Genomic DNA, 20,034 nt, shown 5'->3' on the forward strand with positions numbered 1-20,034 from the left:
TCAGACTTGATAATTTCATAAACCTTTGTAGAGTATCCTGATTCCTGATATTTTCATAAATAATTGTACACAGTCTCCTCAGTCCTGATATTTTCATAAATCCTTGTAGAGTCTCCTCAATCTTGATAATTTCATAAATCTTTGTAGAGTATCCTGAGTCCTGATATTTTCATAAATAATTGTATACAGTCTTCTCAGTCCTGGTAATTTAATAAATCCTTGTAGAGTCTCCTCAGTCCTGATATTTTCATAAATCCTGGTGGAGTCTACTCAGTACTGATATTTTGATAAATGCTTGTAGAGTCCCCTCAGTCCTGATATTTTCATAAATCCTTGTAAAGTCTCCTCAGTCCTGATATTTGCATAAATCCTTGTAGAGTCTACTCAGTCCTGATATTTGCATAAATCCTTGTAGAGTTTCCTCAGTCCTAATTTTTTCATAAATCCTTCTAGAGTGTCCTCGGTCCTGATATTTTCCTAAATCCTTTTAGAGTCTTCTCAGTCTTGATAATTTCATAAATCTTTGTAGAGTATCCTGAGTCCTGATATTTTCATAAATAATTGTGTACAGTCTTCTCAGTCCTGGTAATTTAATAAATCCTTGTAGAGTGTCCTCAGTCCTGATATTTTCATAAATCCTGGTGGAGTCTACACAGTATTGATATTTTCATAAATGCTTGTAGAATCCCCGCAGTCCTGATATTTTCATAAATCCTTGTAGAGTCTCCTCAGTCCTGATTTTTTCATAAATCTTTGTCGAGTATCCTGAGTCCTGATATTTTCATAAATAATTGTATACAGTCTCCTCAGTCCTGGTAATTTAATAAATCCTTGTAGAGTCTCCTCAGTCTTGATAGTTTCATAATTCTTTGTAGAGTATCTTGAGTCCTGATATTTTCATAAATAATTGTATACAGTCTCCTCAGTCCTGGTAATTTAATAAATCCTTGTAGAGTCTCCTCAGTCCTGATATTTTCATAAACACTGGTGGAGTCTACTCAGTACTGATATTTTCATAAATGCTTGTAAAGTCTCCTCAGTCCTGATATTTTCTTAAATCCTTGTGGAGTCTCCTGGGTCCTGATATTTCCATAAATCCTGGTGGAGTCTACTCAGTATTGATATTTTCATAAATGCTTGTAGAGTCCCCTCAGTCCTGATATTTGCATAAATCCTTGTAGAGTCTACTCGGTCCTGATATTTGCATAAATCCTTGTAGAGTCTCCTCAGTCCTAATTTTTTCATAAATCCTTCTAGAGTGTCCTCGTTTCTGATATTTTCATAAATCCTTTTAGAGTCTTCTCAGTCTTGATAATTTCATAAATCTTTGTAGAGTATCCTGAGTCCTGATATTTTCATAAATAATTGTGTACAGTCTTCTCAGTCCTGGTAATTTAATAAATCCTTGTAGAGTCTCCTCAGTCCTGATATTTTCATAAATCCTGGTGGAGTCTACACAGTATTGATATTTTCATAAATGCTTGTAGAGTCCCCGCAGTACTGATATTTTCATAAATCCTTGTAGAGTCTCCTCAGTCCTGATTTTTTCATAAATCTTTGTCGAGTATCCTGAGTCCTGATATTTTCATAAATAATTGTATACAGTCTCCTCAGTCCTGGTAATTTAATAAATCCTTGTAGAGTCTCCTCAGTCCTGATATTTTAATAAATTCTTTTAGAGTCTCCTCAGTCTTGATAGTTTCATAATTCTTTGTAGAGTATCTTGAGTCCTGATATTTTCATAAATAATTGTATACAGTCTCCTCAGTCCTGGTAATTTAATAAATCCTTGTAGAATCTCCACAGTCCTGATATTTTCATAAATACTGGTGGAGTCTACTCAGTACTGATATTTTCATAAATGCTTGTAAAGTCTCCTCAGTCCTGATGTTTTCTTAAATCCTTGTGGAGTCTCCTGGGTCCTGATATTTCCATAAATCCTGGTGGAGTCTACTCAGTATTGATATTTTCATAAATCCTTGTAAAGTCTCCTCAGTCCTGATATTTTCATAAATTCTTGTAGATTCTCCTCGGTCTTGATATTTTCATAAATCCTTGTAGAGTCTCCTCAATCTTGATCATTTCATAAATCTTTGTAGAGTGTCTAGAGTTCTGATATTTTCATAAATAATTGTATACAGTCTCCTCAGTCCTGGTAATTTAATGAATACTTGTAGAGTCTCCTCAGTCCTGACATTTTCATAAATCATTGTAAAGACTCCTCAGTCCTGATATTTTCATAAATCCTTGTAGAGTCTCCTCAGTCCTGTTATTTTCATAAATCCTTGTAAAGTCTCCTCAGTCCTGATATTTTCATAAATCCTTGTAGAGTCTCCTCAATCTTGAGAATTTCATAAATCTTTGTAGAGTATCCTGAGTCCTGATATTTTCATAAATAATTGTGTACAGTCTTCTCAGTCCTGGTAATTTAATAAATCCTTGTAGAGTCTCCTCAGTCCTGATATTTTCATAAATCCTGGTGGAGTCTACACAGTATTGATATTTTCATAAATGCTTGTAGAGTCCCCTCAGTCCTGATATTTTCATAAATCCTTGTAAAGTCTCCTCAGTCCTGATATTTGCATAAATCCTTGTAGAGTCTACTCGGTCCTGATATTTGCATAAATCCTTGTAGAGTCTCCTCAGTCCTAATTTTTTCATAAATCCTTCTAGAGTGTCCTCGTTCCTGATATTTTCATAAATCCTTTTAGAGTCTTCTCAGTCTTGATAATTTCATAAATCTTTGTAGAGTATCCTGAGTCCTGATATTTTCATAAATAATTGTGTACAGTCTTCTCAGTCCTGGTAATTTAATAAATCCTTGTAGAGTCTCCTCAGTCCTGATATTTTCATAAATCCTGGTGGAGTCTACACAGTATTGATATTTTCATAAATGCTTGTAGAGTCCCCGCAGTCCTGATATTTTCATAAATCCTTGTAGAGTCTCCTCAGTCCTGATTTTTTCATAAATCTTTGTCGAGTATCCTGAGTCCTGATATTTTCATAAATAATTGTATACAGTCTCCTCAGTCCTGGTAATTTAATAAATCCTTGTAGAGTCTCCTCAGTCCTGATATTTTAATAAATTCTTTTAGAGTCTCCTCAGTCTTGATAGTTTCATAATTCTTTGTAGAGTATCTTGAGTCCTGATATTTTCATAAATAATTGTATACAGTCTCCTCAGTCCTGGTAATTTAATAAATCCTTGTAGAATCTCCACAGTCCTGATATTTTCATAAATACTGGTGGAGTCTACTCAGTACTGATATTTTCATAAATGCTTGTAAAGTCTCCTCAGTCCTGATGTTTTCTTAAATCCTTGTGGAGTCTCCTGGGTCCTGATATTTCCATAAATCCTGGTGGAGTCTACTCAGTATTGATATTTTCATAAATCCTTGTAAAGTCTCCTCAGTCCTGATATTTTCATAAATTCTTGTAGATTCTCCTCGGTCTTGATATTTTCATAAATCCTTGTAGAGTCTCCTCAATCTTGATAATTTCATAAATCTTTGTAGAGTGTCTAGAGTTCTGATATTTTCATAAATAATTGTATACAGTCTCCTCAGTCCTGGTAATTTAATAAATCCTTGTAGAGTCTCCTCAGTCCTGATATTTTCATAAATCCTGGTGGAGTCTACACAGTATTGATATTTTCATAAATGCTTGTAGAGTCCCCGCAGTTCTGATATTTTCATAAATCCTTGTAGAGTCTCCTCAGTCCTGTTATTTTCATAAATCCTTGTAAAGTCTCCTCAGTCCTGATATTTTCATAAATCCTTGTAGAGTCTCCTCAATCTTGAGAATTTCATAAATCTTTGTAGAGTATCCTGAGTCCTGATATTTTCATAAATAATTGTATACAGTCTTCTCAGTCCTGGTAATTTAATAAATCCTTGTAGAGTCTCCTCAGTCCTGATATTTTCATAAATCCTGGTGGAGTCTACACAGTATTGATATTTTCATAAATGCTTGTAGAGTCCCCGCAGTTCTGATATTTTCATAAATCCTTGATGAGTCTCCTCAGTCCTGATTTTTTCATAAATCTTTGTCGAGTATCCTGAGTCCTGATATTTTCATAAATAATTGTATACAGTCTCCTCAGTCCTGGTAATTTAATAAATCCTTGTAGAGTCTCCTCAGTCCTGATATTTTAATAAATTCTTTTAGAGTCTCCTCAGTCTTGATAGTTTCATAATTCTTTGTAGAGTATCTTGAGTCCTGATATTTTCATAAATAATTGTATACAGTCTCCTCAGTCCTGGTAATTTAATAAATCCTTGTAGAGTCTCCTGAGTCCTGATATTTTCATAAATACTGGTTGAATCGACTCAGTACTGATATTTTCATAAATGCTTGTAAAGTCTCCTCAGTCCTGATAATTTCTTAAATCCTTGTGGAGTCTCCTGGGTCCTGATATTTCCATAAATCCTGGTGGAGTCAACTCAGTATTGATATTTTCATAAATGCTTGTAGAGTCCCCTCAGTCCTGATATTTTCATAAATCCTTGTAAAGTCTCCTCAGTCCTGATATTTTCATAAATGCTTGTAGAGTCCCCTCAGTCCTGATATTTTCATAAATCCATGTAGAGTCTCCTCAATCTTGATAATTTCATAAATCTTTGCAGAGTATCCTGAGTCCTGATATTTTCATAAATAATTGTATACAGTCTTCTCAGTCCTGGTAATTTAATAAATCTTTGTAGAGTCTCCTCAGTCCTGATATTTTCATAAATCCTGGTGGAGTCTACTCAGTACTGATATTTTCATAAATGATTGTAGAGTCCCCTCAGTCCTGATATTTTCATAAATCCTTGTAAAGTCTCCTCAGTCCTGATATTTGCATAAATCCTTGTAGAGTCTACTCAGTCCTGATATTTGCATAAATCCTTGTAGAGTCTCCTCAGTCTTGATAATTTCATAAATCTTTGTAGTATATCCTGAGTTCTGATATTTTCATAAATAATTGTATACAGTCTCCTCAGTCCTGGTAATTTAATAAATCCTTGTAGAATCTCCTCAGTCCTGATATTTTCATAAATCCTTGTAAAGTCTCCTCAGTCCTGATATTTGCATAAATCCTTGTAGAGTCTACTCAGTCCTGATATTTGCATAAATCCTTGTAGAGTTTCCTCAGTCCTAATTTTTTCATAAATCCTTCTAGAGTGTCCTCGGTCCTGATATTTTCATAAATCCTTTTAGAGTCTTCTCAGTCTTGATAATTTCATAAATCTTTGTAGAGTATCCTGAGTCCTGATATTTTCATAAATAATTGTGTACAGTCTTCTCAGTCCTGGTAATTTAATAAATCCTTGTAGAGTGTCCTCAGTCCTGATATTTTCATAAATCCTGGTGGAGTCTACCAGTATTGATATTTTCATAAATGCTTGTAGAATCCCCGCAGTCCTGATATTTTCATAAATCCTTGTAGAGTCTCCTCAGTCCTGATTTTTTCATAAATCTTTGTCGAGTATCCTGAGTCCTGATATTTTCATAAATAATTGTATACAGTCTCCTCAGTCCTGGTAATTTAATAAATCCTTGTAGAGTCTCCTCAGTCCTGATATTTTAATAAATCCTTTTAGAGTCTCCTCAGTCTTGATAGTTTCATAATTCTTTGTAGAGTATCTTGAGTCCTGATATTTTCATAAATAATTGTATACAGTCTCCTCAGTCCTGGTAATTTAATAAATCCTTGTAGAGTCTCCTCAGTCCTGATATTTTCATAAATACTGGTGGAGTCTACTCAGTACTGATATTTTCATAAATGCTTGTAAAGTCTCCTCAGTCCTGATATTTTCTTAAATCCTTGTGGAGTCTCCTGGGTCCTGATATTTCCATAAATCCTGGTGGAGTCTACTCAGTATTGATATTTTCATAAATGCTTGTAGAGTCCCCTCAGTCCTGATATTTGTATAAATCCTTGTAGAGTCTACTCGGTCCTGATATTTGCATAAATCCTTGTAGAGTCTCCTCAGTCCTAATTTTTTCATAAATCCTTCTAGAGTGTCCTCGTTCCTGATATTTTCATAAATCCTTTTAGAGTCTTCTCAGTCTTGATAATTTCATAAATCTTTGTAGAGTATCCTGAGTCCTGATATTTTCATAAATAATTGTGTACAGTCTTCTCAGTCCTGGTAATTTAATAAATCCTTGTAGAGTCTCCTCAGTCCTGATATTTTCATAAATCCTGGTGGAGTCTACACAGTATTGATATTTTCATAAATGCTTGTAGAGTCCCCGCAGTACTGATATTTTCATAAATCCTTGTAGAGTCTCCTCAGTCCTGATTTTTTCATAAATCTTTGTCGAGTATCCTGAGTCCTGATATTTTCATAAATAATTGTATACAGTCTCCTCAGTCCTGGTAATTTAATAAATCCTTGTAGAGTCTCCTCAGTCCTGATATTTTAATAAATTCTTTTAGAGTCTCCTCAGTCTTGATAGTTTCATAATTCTTTGTAGAGTATCTTGAGTCCTGATATTTTCATAAATAATTGTATACAGTCTCCTCAGTCCTGGTAATTTAATAAATCCTTGTAGAATCTCCACAGTCCTGATATTTTCATAAATACTGGTGGAGTCTACTCAGTACTGATATTTTCATAAATGCTTGTAAAGTCTCCTCAGTCCTGATGTTTTCTTAAATCCTTGTGGAGTCTCCTGGGTCCTGATATTTCCATAAATCCTGGTGGAGTCTACTCAGTATTGATATTTTCATAAATCCTTGTAAAGTCTCCTCAGTCCTGATATTTTCATAAATTCTTGTAGATTCTCCTCGGTCTTGATATTTTCATAAATCCTTGTAGAGTCTCCTCAATCTTGATAATTTCATAAATCTTTGTAGAGTGTCTAGAGTTCTGATATTTTCATAAATAATTGTATACAGTCTCCTCAGTCCTGGTAATTTAATGAATACTTGTAGAGTCTCCTCAGTCCTGACATTTTCATAAATCATTGTAAAGACTCCTCAGTCCTGATATTTTCATAAATCCTTGTAGAGTCTCCTCAGTCCTGTTATTTTCATAAATCCTTGTAAAGTCTCCTCAGTCCTGATATTTTCATAAATCCTTGTAGAGTCTCCTCAATCTTGAGAATTTCATAAATCTTTGTAGAGTATCCTGAGTCCTGATATTTTCATAAATAATTGTGTACAGTCTTCTCAGTCCTGGTAATTTAATAAATCCTTGTAGAGTCTCCTCAGTCCTGATATTTTCATAAATCCTGGTGGAGTCTACACAGTATTGATATTTTCATAAATGCTTGTAGAGTCCCCTCAGTCCTGATATTTTCATAAATCCTTGTAAAGTCTCCTCAGTCCTGATATTTGCATAAATCCTTGTAGAGTCTACTCGGTCCTGATATTTGCATAAATCCTTGTAGAGTCTCCTCAGTCCTAATTTTTTCATAAATCCTTCTAGAGTGTCCTCGTTCCTGATATTTTCATAAATCCTTTTAGAGTCTTCTCAGTCTTGATAATTTCATAAATCTTTGTAGAGTATCCTGAGTCCTGATATTTTCATAAATAATTGTGTACAGTCTTCTCAGTCCTGGTAGTTTAATAAATCCTTGTAGAGTCTCCTCAGTCCTGATATTTTCATAAATCCTGGTGGAGTCTACACAGTATTGATATTTTCATAAATGCTTGTAGAGTCCCCGCAGTCCTGATATTTTCATAAATCCTTGTAGAGTCTCCTCAGTCCTGATTTTTTCATAAATCTTTGTCGAGTATCCTGAGTCCTGATATTTTCATAAATAATTGTATACAGTCTCCTCAGTCCTGGTAATTTAATAAATCCTTGTAGAGTCTCCTCAGTCCTGACATTTTAATAAATTCTTTTAGAGTCTCCTCAGTCTTGATAGTTTCATAATTCTTTGTAGAGTATCTTGAGTCCTGATATTTTCATAAATAATTGTATACAGTCTCCTCAGTCCTGGTAATTTAATAAATCCTTGTAGAATCTCCACAGTCCTGATATTTTCATAAATACTGGTGGAGTCTACTCAGTACTGATATTTTCATAAATGCTTGTAAAGTCTCCTCAGTCCTGATGTTTTCTTAAATCCTTGTGGAGTCTCCTGGGTCCTGATATTTCCATAAATCCTGGTGGAGTCTACTCAGTATTGATATTTTCATAAATCCTTGTAAAGTCTCCTCAGTCCTGATATTTTCATAAATTCTTGTAGATTCTCCTCGGTCTTGATATTTTCATAAATCCTTGTAGAGTCTCCTCAATCTTGATAATTTCATAAATCTTTGTAGAGTGTCTAGAGTTCTGATATTTTCATAAATAATTGTATACAGTCTCCTCAGTCCTGGTAATTTAATAAATCCTTGTAGAGTCTCCTCAGTCCTGATATTTTCATAAATCCTGGTGGAGTCTACACAGTATTGATATTTTCATAAATGCTTGTAGAGTCCCCGCAGTTCTGATATTTTCATAAATCCTTGTAGAGTCTCCTCAGTCCTGTTATTTTCATAAATCCTTGTAAAGTCTCCTCAGTCCTGATATTTTCATAAATCCTTGTAGAGTCTCCTCAATCTTGAGAATTTCATAAATCTTTGTAGAGTATCCTGAGTCCTGATATTTTCATAAATAATTGTATACAGTCTTCTCAGTCCTGGTAATTTAATAAATCCTTGTAGAGTCTCCTCAGTCCTGATATTTTCATAAATCCTGGTGGAGTCTACACAGTATTGATATTTTCATAAATGCTTGTAGAGTCCCCGCAGTTCTGATATTTTCATAAATCCTTGATGAGTCTCCTCAGTCCTGATTTTTTCATAAATCTTTGTCGAGTATCCTGAGTCCTGATATTTTCATAAATAATTGTATACAGTCTCCTCAGTCCTGGTAATTTAATAAATCCTTGTAGAGTCTCCTCAGTCCTGATATTTTAATAAATTCTTTTAGAGTCTCCTCAGTCTTGATAGTTTCATAATTCTTTGTAGAGTATCTTGAGTCCTGATATTTTCATAAATAATTGTATACAGTCTCCTCAGTCCTGGTAATTTAATAAATCTTTGTAGAGTCTCCTCAGTCCTGATATTTTCATAAATCCTGGTGGAGTCTACTCAGTACTGATATTTTCATAAATGATTGTAGAGTCCCCTCAGTCCTGATATTTTCATAAATCCTTGTAAAGTCTCCTCAGTCCTGATATTTGCATAAATCCTTGTAGAGTCTACTCAGTCCTGATATTTGCATAAATCCTTGTAGAGTCTCCTCAGTCTTGATAATTTCATAAATCTTTGTAGTATATCCTGAGTTCTGATATTTTCATAAATAATTGTATACAGTCTCCTCAGTCCTGGTAATTTAATAAATCCTTGTAGAATCTCCTCAGTCCTGATATTTTCATAAATCCTTGTAAAGTCTCCTCAGTCCTGATATTTGCATAAATCCTTGTAGAGTCTACTCAGTCCTGATATTTGCATAAATCCTTGTAGAGTTTCCTCAGTCCTAATTTTTTCATAAATCCTTCTAGAGTGTCCTCGGTCCTGATATTTTCATAAATCCTTTTAGAGTCTTCTCAGTCTTGATAATTTCATAAATCTTTGTAGAGTATCCTGAGTCCTGATATTTTCATAAATAATTGTGTACAGTCTTCTCAGTCCTGGTAATTTAATAAATCCTTGTAGAGTGTCCTCAGTCCTGATATTTTCATAAATCCTGGTGGAGTCTACCAGTATTGATATTTTCATAAATGCTTGTAGAATCCCCGCAGTCCTGATATTTTCATAAATCCTTGTAGAGTCTCCTCAGTCCTGATTTTTTCATAAATCTTTGTCGAGTATCCTGAGTCCTGATATTTTCATAAATAATTGTATACAGTCTCCTCAGTCCTGGTAATTTAATAAATCCTTGTAGAGTCTCCTCAGTCCTGATATTTTAATAAATCCTTTTAGAGTCTCCTCAGTCTTGATAGTTTCATAATTCTTTGTAGAGTATCTTGAGTCCTGATATTTTCATAAATAATTGTATACAGTCTCCTCAGTCCTGGTAATTTAATAAATCCTTGTAGAGTCTCCTCAGTCCTGATATTTTCATAAATACTGGTGGAGTCTACTCAGTACTGATATTTTCATAAATGCTTGTAAAGTCTCCTCAGTCCTGATATTTTCTTAAATCCTTGTGGAGTCTCCTGGGTCCTGATATTTCCATAAATCCTGGTGGAGTCTACTCAGTATTGATATTTTCATAAATGCTTGTAGAGTCCCCTCAGTCCTGATATTTGTATAAATCCTTGTAGAGTCTACTCGGTCCTGATATTTGCATAAATCCTTGTAGAGTCTCCTCAGTCCTAATTTTTTCATAAATCCTTCTAGAGTGTCCTCGTTCCTGATATTTTCATAAATCCTTTTAGAGTCTTCTCAGTCTTGATAATTTCATAAATCTTTGTAGAGTATCCTGAGTCCTGATATTTTCATAAATAATTGTGTACAGTCTTCTCAGTCCTGGTAATTTAATAAATCCTTGTAGAGTCTCCTCAGTCCTGATATTTTCATAAATCCTGGTGGAGTCTACACAGTATTGATATTTTCATAAATGCTTGTAGAGTCCCCGCAGTACTGATATTTTCATAAATCCTTGTAGAGTCTCCTCAGTCCTGATTTTTTCATAAATCTTTGTCGAGTATCCTGAGTCCTGATATTTTCATAAATAATTGTATACAGTCTCCTCAGTCCTGGTAATTTAATAAATCCTTGTAGAGTCTCCTCAGTCCTGATATTTTAATAAATTCTTTTAGAGTCTCCTCAGTCTTGATAGTTTCATAATTCTTTGTAGAGTATCTTGAGTCCTGATATTTTCATAAATAATTGTATACAGTCTCCTCAGTCCTGGTAATTTAATAAATCCTTGTAGAATCTCCACAGTCCTGATATTTTCATAAATACTGGTGGAGTCTACTCAGTACTGATATTTTCATAAATGCTTGTAAAGTCTCCTCAGTCCTGATGTTTTCTTAAATCCTTGTGGAGTCTCCTGGGTCCTGATATTTCCATAAATCCTGGTGGAGTCTACTCAGTATTGATATTTTCATAAATCCTTGTAAAGTCTCCTCAGTCCTGATATTTTCATAAATTCTTGTAGATTCTCCTCGGTCTTGATATTTTCATAAATCCTTGTAGAGTCTCCTCAATCTTGATAATTTCATAAATCTTTGTAGAGTGTCTAGAGTTCTGATATTTTCATAAATAATTGTATACAGTCTCCTCAGTCCTGGTAATTTAATGAATACTTGTAGAGTCTCCTCAGTCCTGACATTTTCATAAATCATTGTAAAGACTCCTCAGTCCTGATATTTTCATAAATCCTTGTAGAGTCTCCTCAGTCCTGTTATTTTCATAAATCCTTGTAAAGTCTCCTCAGTCCTGATATTTTCATAAATCCTTGTAGAGTCTCCTCAATCTTGAGAATTTCATAAATCTTTGTAGAGTATCCTGAGTCCTGATATTTTCATAAATAATTGTGTACAGTCTTCTCAGTCCTGGTAATTTAATAAATCCTTGTAGAGTCTCCTCAGTCCTGATATTTTCATAAATCCTGGTGGAGTCTACACAGTATTGATATTTTCATAAATGCTTGTAGAGTCCCCTCAGTCCTGATATTTTCATAAATCCTTGTAAAGTCTCCTCAGTCCTGATATTTGCATAAATCCTTGTAGAGTCTACTCGGTCCTGATATTTGCATAAATCCTTGTAGAGTCTCCTCAGTCCTAATTTTTTCATAAATCCTTCTAGAGTGTCCTCGTTCCTGATATTTTCATAAATCCTTTTAGAGTCTTCTCAGTCTTGATAATTTCATAAATCTTTGTAGAGTATCCTGAGTCCTGATATTTTCATAAATAATTGTGTACAGTCTTCTCAGTCCTGGTAGTTTAATAAATCCTTGTAGAGTCTCCTCAGTCCTGATATTTTCATAAATCCTGGTGGAGTCTACACAGTATTGATATTTTCATAAATGCTTGTAGAGTCCCCGCAGTCCTGATATTTTCATAAATCCTTGTAGAGTCTCCTCAGTCCTGATTTTTTCATAAATCTTTGTCGAGTATCCTGAGTCCTGATATTTTCATAAATAATTGTATACAGTCTCCTCAGTCCTGGTAATTTAATAAATCCTTGTAGAGTCTCCTCAGTCCTGACATTTTAATAAATTCTTTTAGAGTCTCCTCAGTCTTGATAGTTTCATAATTCTTTGTAGAGTATCTTGAGTCCTGATATTTTCATAAATAATTGTATACAGTCTCCTCAGTCCTGGTAATTTAATAAATCCTTGTAGAATCTCCACAGTCCTGATATTTTCATAAATACTGGTGGAGTCTACTCAGTACTGATATTTTCATAAATGCTTGTAAAGTCTCCTCAGTCCTGATGTTTTCTTAAATCCTTGTGGAGTCTCCTGGGTCCTGATATTTCCATAAATCCTGGTGGAGTCTACTCAGTATTGATATTTTCATAAATCCTTGTAAAGTCTCCTCAGTCCTGATATTTTCATAAATTCTTGTAGATTCTCCTCGGTCTTGATATTTTCATAAATCCTTGTAGAGTCTCCTCAATCTTGATAATTTCATAAATCTTTGTAGAGTGTCTAGAGTTCTGATATTTTCATAAATAATTGTATACAGTCTCCTCAGTCCTGGTAATTTAATAAATCCTTGTAGAGTCTCCTCAGTCCTGATATTTTCATAAATCCTGGTGGAGTCTACACAGTATTGATATTTTCATAAATGCTTGTAGAGTCCCCGCAGTTCTGATATTTTCATAAATCCTTGTAGAGTCTCCTCAGTCCTGTTATTTTCATAAATCCTTGTAAAGTCTCCTCAGTCCTGATATTTTCATAAATCCTTGTAGAGTCTCCTCAATCTTGAGAATTTCATAAATCTTTGTAGAGTATCCTGAGTCCTGATATTTTCATAAATAATTGTATACAGTCTTCTCAGTCCTGGTAATTTAATAAATCCTTGTAGAGTCTCCTCAGTCCTGATATTTTCATAAATCCTGGTGGAGTCTACACAGTATTGATATTTTCATAAATGCTTGTAGAGTCCCCGCAGTTCTGATATTTTCATAAATCCTTGATGAGTCTCCTCAGTCCTGATTTTTTCATAAATCTTTGTCGAGTATCCTGAGTCCTGATATTTTCATAAATAATTGTATACAGTCTCCTCAGTCCTGGTAATTTAATAAATCCTTGTAGAGTCTCCTCAGTCCTGATATTTTAATAAATTCTTTTAGAGTCTCCTCAGTCTTGATAGTTTCATAATTCTTTGTAGAGTATCTTGAGTCCTGATATTTTCATAAATAATTGTATACAGTCTCCTCAGTCCTGGTAATTTAATAAATCCTTGTAGAGTCTCCTGAGTCCTGATATTTTCATAAATACTGGTTGAATCGACTCAGTACTGATATTTTCATAAATGCTTGTAAAGTCTCCTCAGTCCTGATAATTTCTTAAATCCTTGTGGAGTCTCCTGGGTCCTGATATTTCCATAAATCCTGGTGGAGTCAACTCAGTATTGATATTTTCATAAATGCTTGTAGAGTCCCCTCAGTCCTGATATTTTCATAAATCCTTGTAAAGTCTCCTCAGTCCTGATATTTTCATAAATGCTTGTAGAGTCCCCTCAGTCCTGATATTTTCATAAATCCATGTAGAGTCTCCTCAATCTTGATAATTTCATAAATCTTTGCAGAGTATCCTGAGTCCTGATATTTTCATAAATAATTGTATACAGTCTTCTCAGTCCTGGTAATTTAATAAATCTTTGTAGAGTCTCCTCAGTCCTGATATTTTCATAAATCCTGGTGGAGTCTACTCAGTACTGATATTTTCATAAATGCTTGTAGAGTCCCCTCAGTCCTGATATTTTCATAAATCCTTGTAAAGTCTCCTCAGTCCTGATATTTGCATAAATCCTTGTAGAGTCTACTCAGTCCTGATATTTGCATAAATACTTGTAGAGTCTCCTCAGTCTTGATAATTTCATAAATCTTTGTAGTATATCCTGAGTTCTGATATTTTCATAAATAATTGTATACAGTCTCCTCAGTCCTGGTAATTTAATAAATCCTTGTAGAATCTCCTCAGTCCTGATATTTTCATAAATCCTGGTGGAGTGGACTGTGTACTGATATTTTCATAAATGCTTGTAGAGTCCCCGCAGTTCTGATATTTTCATAAATCCTTGTAGAGTCTCCTCAGTCCTGATATTTGCATAAATCCTTGTAGAGTCTCCTCAGTCCTGATTTTTTCATAAATCCTTGTAGAGTGTCCTCGGTCCTGATATATTCAAAATTCGTTTCAGAGTCTCCTCAGACTTGATAATTTCATAAACCTTTGTAGAGTATCCTGATTCCTGATATTTTCATAAATAATTGTACACAGTCTCCTCAGTCCTGATATTTTCATAAATCCTTGTAGAGTCTCCTCAATCTTGATAATTTCATAAATCTTTGTAGAGTATCCTGAGTCCTGATATTTTCATAAATAATTGTATACAGTCTTCTCAGTCCTGGTAATTTAATAAATCCTTGTAGAGTCTCCTCAGTCCTGATATTTTCATAAATCCTGGTGGAGTCTACTCAGTACTGATATTTTGATAAATGCTTGTAGAGTCCCCTCAGTCCTGATATTTTCATAAATCCTTGTAAAGTCTCCTCAGTCCTGATATTTGCATAAATCCTTGTAGAGTCTACTCAGTCCTGATATTTGCATAAATCCTTGTAGAGTTTCCTCAGTCCTAATTTTTTCATAAATCCTTCTAGAGTGTCCTCGGTCCTGATATTTTCATAAATCCTTTTAGAGTCTTCTCAGTCTTGATAATTTCATAAATCTTTGTAGAGTATCCTGAGTCCTGATATTTTCATAAATAATTGTGTACAGTCTTCTCAGTCCTGGTAATTTAATAAATCCTTGTAGAGTGTCCTCAGTCCTGATATTTTCATAAATCCTGGTGGAGTCTACACAGTATTGATATTTTCATAAATGCTTGTAGAATCCCCGCAGTCCTGATATTTTCATAAATCCTTGTAGAGTCTCCTCAGTCCTGATTTTTTCATAAATCTTTGTCGAGTATCCTGAGTCCTGATATTTTCATAAATAATTGTATACAGTCTCCTCAGTCCTGGTAATTTAATAAATCCTTGTAGAGTCTCCTCAGTCCTGATATTTTAATAAATCCTTTTAGAGTCTCCTCAGTCTTGATAGTTTCATAATTCTTTGTAGAGTATCTTGAGTCCTGATATTTTCATAAATAATTGTATACAGTCTCCTCAGTCCTGGTAATTTAATAAATCCTTGTAGAGTCTCCTCAGTCCTGATATTTTCATAAATACTGGTGGAGTCTACTCAGTACTGATATTTTCATAAATGCTTGTAAAGTCTCCTCAGTCCTGATATTTTCTTAAATCCTTGTGGAGTCTCCTGGGTCCTGATATTTCCATAAATCCTGGTGGAGTCTACTCAGTATTGATATTTTCATAAATGCTTGTAGAGTCCCCTCAGTCCTGATATTTGCATAAATCCTTGTAGAGTCTACTCGGTCCTGATATTTGCATAAATCCTTGTAGAGTCTCCTCAGTCCTAATTTTTTCATAAATCCTTCTAGAGTGTCCTCGTTCCTGATATTTTCATAAATCCTTTTAGAGTCTTCTCAGTCTTGATAATTTCATAAATCTTTGTAGAGTATCCTGAGTCCTGATATTTTCATAAATAATTGTGTACAGTCTTCTCAGTCCTGGTAATTTAATAAATCCTTGTAGAGTCTCCTCAGTCCTGATATTTTCATAAATCCTGGTGGAGTCTACACAGTATTGATATTTTCATAAATGCTTGTAGAGTCCCCGCAGTACTGATATTTTCATAAATCCTTGTAGAGTCTCCTAAGTCCTGATTTTTTCATTAATCTTTGTCGAGTATCCTGAGTCCTGATATTTTCATAAATAATTGTATACAGTCTCCTCAGTCCTGGTAATTTAATAAATCCTTGTAGAGTCTCCTCAGTCCTGATATTTTAATAAATTCTTTTAGAGTCTCCTCAGTCTTGATAGTTTCATAATTCTTTGTAGAGTATCTTGAGTCCTGATATTTTCATAAATAATTGTATACAGTCTCCTCAGTCCTGGTAATTTAATAAATCCTTGTAGAATCTCCACAGTCCTGATATTTTCATAAATACTGGTGGAGTCTACTCAGTACTGATATTTTCATAAATGCTTGTAAAGTCTCCTCAGTCCTGATGTTTTCTTAAATCCTTGTGGAGTCTCCTGGGTCCTGATATTTCCATAAATCCTGGTGGAGTCTACTCAGTATTGATATTTTCATAAATCCTTGTAAAGTCTCCTCAGTCCTGATATTTTCATAAATTCTTGTAGATTCTCCTCGGTCTTGATATTTTCATAAATCCTTGTAGAGTCTCCTCAATCTTGATAATTTCATAAATCTTTGTAGAGTGTCTAGAGTTCTGATATTTTCATAAATAATTGTATACAGTCTCCTCAGTCCTGGTAATTTAATGAATACTTGTAGAGTCTCCTCAGTCCTGACATTTTCATAAATCATTGTAAAGACTCCTCAGTCCTGATATTTTCATAAATCCTTGTAGAGTCTCCTCAGTCCTGTTATTTTCATAAATCCTTGTAAAGTCTCCTCAGTCCTGATATTTTCATAAATCCTTGTAGAGTCTCCTCAATCTTGAGAATTTCATAAATCTTTGTAGAGTATCCTGAGTCCTGATATTTTCATAAATAATTGTGTACAGTCTTCTCAGTCCTGGTAATTTAATAAATCCTTGTAGAGTGTCCTCAGTCCTGATATTTTCATAAATCCTGGTGGAGTCTACACAGTATTGATATTTTCATAAATGCTTGTAGAATCCCCGCAGTCCTGATATTTTCATAAATCCTTGTAGAGTCTCCTCAGTCCTGATTTTTTCATAAATCTTTGTCGAGTATCCTGAGTCCTGATATTTTCATAAATAATTGTATACAGTCTCCTCAGTCCTGGTAATTTAATAAATCCTTGTAGAGTCTCCTCAGTCCTGATATTTTAATAAATCATTTTAGAGTCTCCTCAGTCTTGATAGTTTCATAATTCTTTGTAGAGTATCTTGAGTCCTGATATTTTCATAAATAATTGTATACAGTCTCCTCAGTCCTGGTAATTTAATAAATCCTTGTAGAATCTCCTCAGTCCTGATATTTTCATAAATCCTGGTGGAGTGGACTGTGTACTGATATTTTCATAAATGCTTGTAGAGTCCCCGCAGTTCTGATATTTTCATAAATCCTTGTAGAGTCTCCTCAGTCCTGATATTTGCATAAATCCTTGTAGAGTCTCCTCAGTCCTGATTTTTTCATAAATCCTTGTAGAGTGTCCTCGGTCCTGATATATTCAAAATTCGTTTCAGAGTCTCCTCAGACTTGATAATTTCATAAACCTTTGTAGAGTATCCTGATTCCTGATATTTTCATAAATAATTGTACACAGTCTCCTCAGTCCTGATATTTTCATAAATCCTTGTAGAGTCTCCTCAATCTTGATAATTTCATAAATCTTTGTAGAGTATCCTGAGTCCTGATATTTTCATAAATAATTGTATACAGTCTTCTCAGTCCTGGTAATTTAATAAATCCTTGTAGAGTCTCCTCAGTCCTGATATTTTCATAAATCCTGGTGGAGTCTACTCAGTACTGATATTTTGATAAATGCTTGTAGAGTCCCCTCAGTCCTGATATTTTCATAAATCCTTGTAAAGTCTCCTCAGTCCTGATATTTGCATAAATCCTTGTAGAGTCTACTCAGTCCTGATATTTGCATAAATCCTTGTAGAGTTTCCTCAGTCCTAATTTTTTCATAAATCCTTCTAGAGTGTCCTCGGTCCTGATATTTTCCTAAATCCTTTTAGAGTCTTCTCAGTCTTGATAATTTCATAAATCTTTGTAGAGTATCCTGAGTCCTGATATTTTCATAAATAATTGTGTACAGTCTTCTCAGTCCTGGTAATTTAATAAATCCTTGTAGAGTGTCCTCAGTCCTGATATTTTCATAAATCCTGGTGGAGTCTACACAGTATTGATATTTTCATAAATGCTTGTAGAATCCCCGCAGTCCTGATATTTTCATAAATCCTTGTAGAGTCTCCTCAGTCCTGATTTTTTCATAAATCTTTGTCGAGTATCCTGAGTCCTGATATTTTCATAAATAATTGTATACAGTCTCCTCAGTCCTGGTAATTTAATAAATCCTTGTAGAGTCTCCTCAGTCTTGATAGTTTCATAATTCTTTGTAGAGTATCTTGAGTCCTGATATTTTCATAAATAATTGTATACAGTCTCCTCAGTCCTGGTAATTTAATAAATCCTTGTAGAGTCTCCTCAGTCCTGATATTTTCATAAATACTGGTGGAGTCTACTCAGTACTGATATTTTCATAAATGCTTGTAAAGTCTCCTCAGTCCTGATATTTTCTTAAATCCTTGTGGAGTCTCCTGGGTCCTGATATTTCCATAAATCCTGGTGGAGTCTACTCAGTATTGATATTTTCATAAATGCTTGTAGAGTCCCCTCAGTCCTGATATTTGCATAAATCCTTGTAGAGTCTACTCGGTCCTGATATTTGCATAAATCCTTGTAGAGTCTCCTCAGTCCTAATTTTTTCATAAATCCTTCTAGAGTGTCCTCGTTCCTGATATTTTCATAAATCCTTTTAGAGTCTTCTCAGTCTTGATAATTTCATAAATCTTTGTAGAGTATCCTGAGTCCTGATATTTTCATAAATAATTGTGTACAGTCTTCTCAGTCCTGGTAATTTAATAAATCCTTGTAGAGTCTCCTCAGTCCTGATATTTTCATAAATCCTGGTGGAGTCTACACAGTATTGATATTTTCATAAATGCTTGTAGAGTCCCCGCAGTACTGATATTTTCATAAATCCTTGTAGAGTCTCCTCAGTCCTGATTTTTTCATAAATCTTTGTCGAGTATCCTGAGTCCTGATATTTTCATAAATAATTGTATACAGTCTCCTCAGTCCTGGTAATTTAATAAATCCTTGTAGAGTCTCCTCAGTCCTGATATTTTAATAAATTCTTTTAGAGTCTCCTCAGTCTTGATAGTTTCATAATTCTTTGTAGAGTATCTTGAGTCCTGATATTTTCATAAATAATTGTATACAGTCTCCTCAGTCCTGGTAATTTAATAAATCCTTGTAGAATCTCCACAGTCCTGATATTTTCATAAATACTGGTGGAGTCTACTCAGTACTGATATTTTCATAAATGCTTGTAAAGTCTCCTCAGTCCTGATGTTTTCTTAAATCCTTGTGGAGTCTCCTGGGTCCTGATATTTCCATAAATCCTGGTGGAGTCTACTCAGTATTGATATTTTCATAAATCCTTGTAAAGTCTCCTCAGTCCTGATATTTTCATAAATTCTTGTAGATTCTCCTCGGTCTTGATATTTTCATAAATCCTTGTAGAGTCTCCTCAGTCCTGATTTTTTCATAAATCTTTGTCGAGTATCCTGAGTCCTGATATTTTCATAAATAATTGTATACAGTCTCCTCAGTCCTGGTAATTTAATAAATCCTTGTAGAGTCTCCTCAGTCCTGATATTTTAATAAATTCTTTTAGAGTCTCCTCAATCTTGATAATTTCATAAATCTTTGTAGAGTGTCTAGAGTTCTGATATTTTCATAAATAATTGTATACAGTCTCCTCAGTCCTGGTAATTTAATGAATACTTGTAGAGTCTCCTCAGTCCTGACATTTTCATAAATCATTGTAAAGACTCATCAGTCCTGATATTTTCATAAATCCTTGTAGAGTCTCCTCAGTCCTGTTATTTTCATAAATCCTTGTAAAGTCTCCTCAGTCCTGATATTTTCATAAATCCTTGTAGAGTCTCCTCAATCTTGAGAATTTCATAAATCTTTGTAGAGTATCCTGAGTCCTGATATTTTCATAAATAATTGTGTACAGTCTTCTCAGTCCTGGTAATTTAATAAATCCTTGTAGAGTCTCCTCAGTCCTGATA

This window comes from Narcine bancroftii, chromosome 9 (assembly GCF_036971445.1).
Source record: "Narcine bancroftii isolate sNarBan1 chromosome 9, sNarBan1.hap1, whole genome shotgun sequence".
NCBI classification, from domain to species: Eukaryota; Metazoa; Chordata; class Chondrichthyes; order Torpediniformes; family Narcinidae; genus Narcine; species Narcine bancroftii.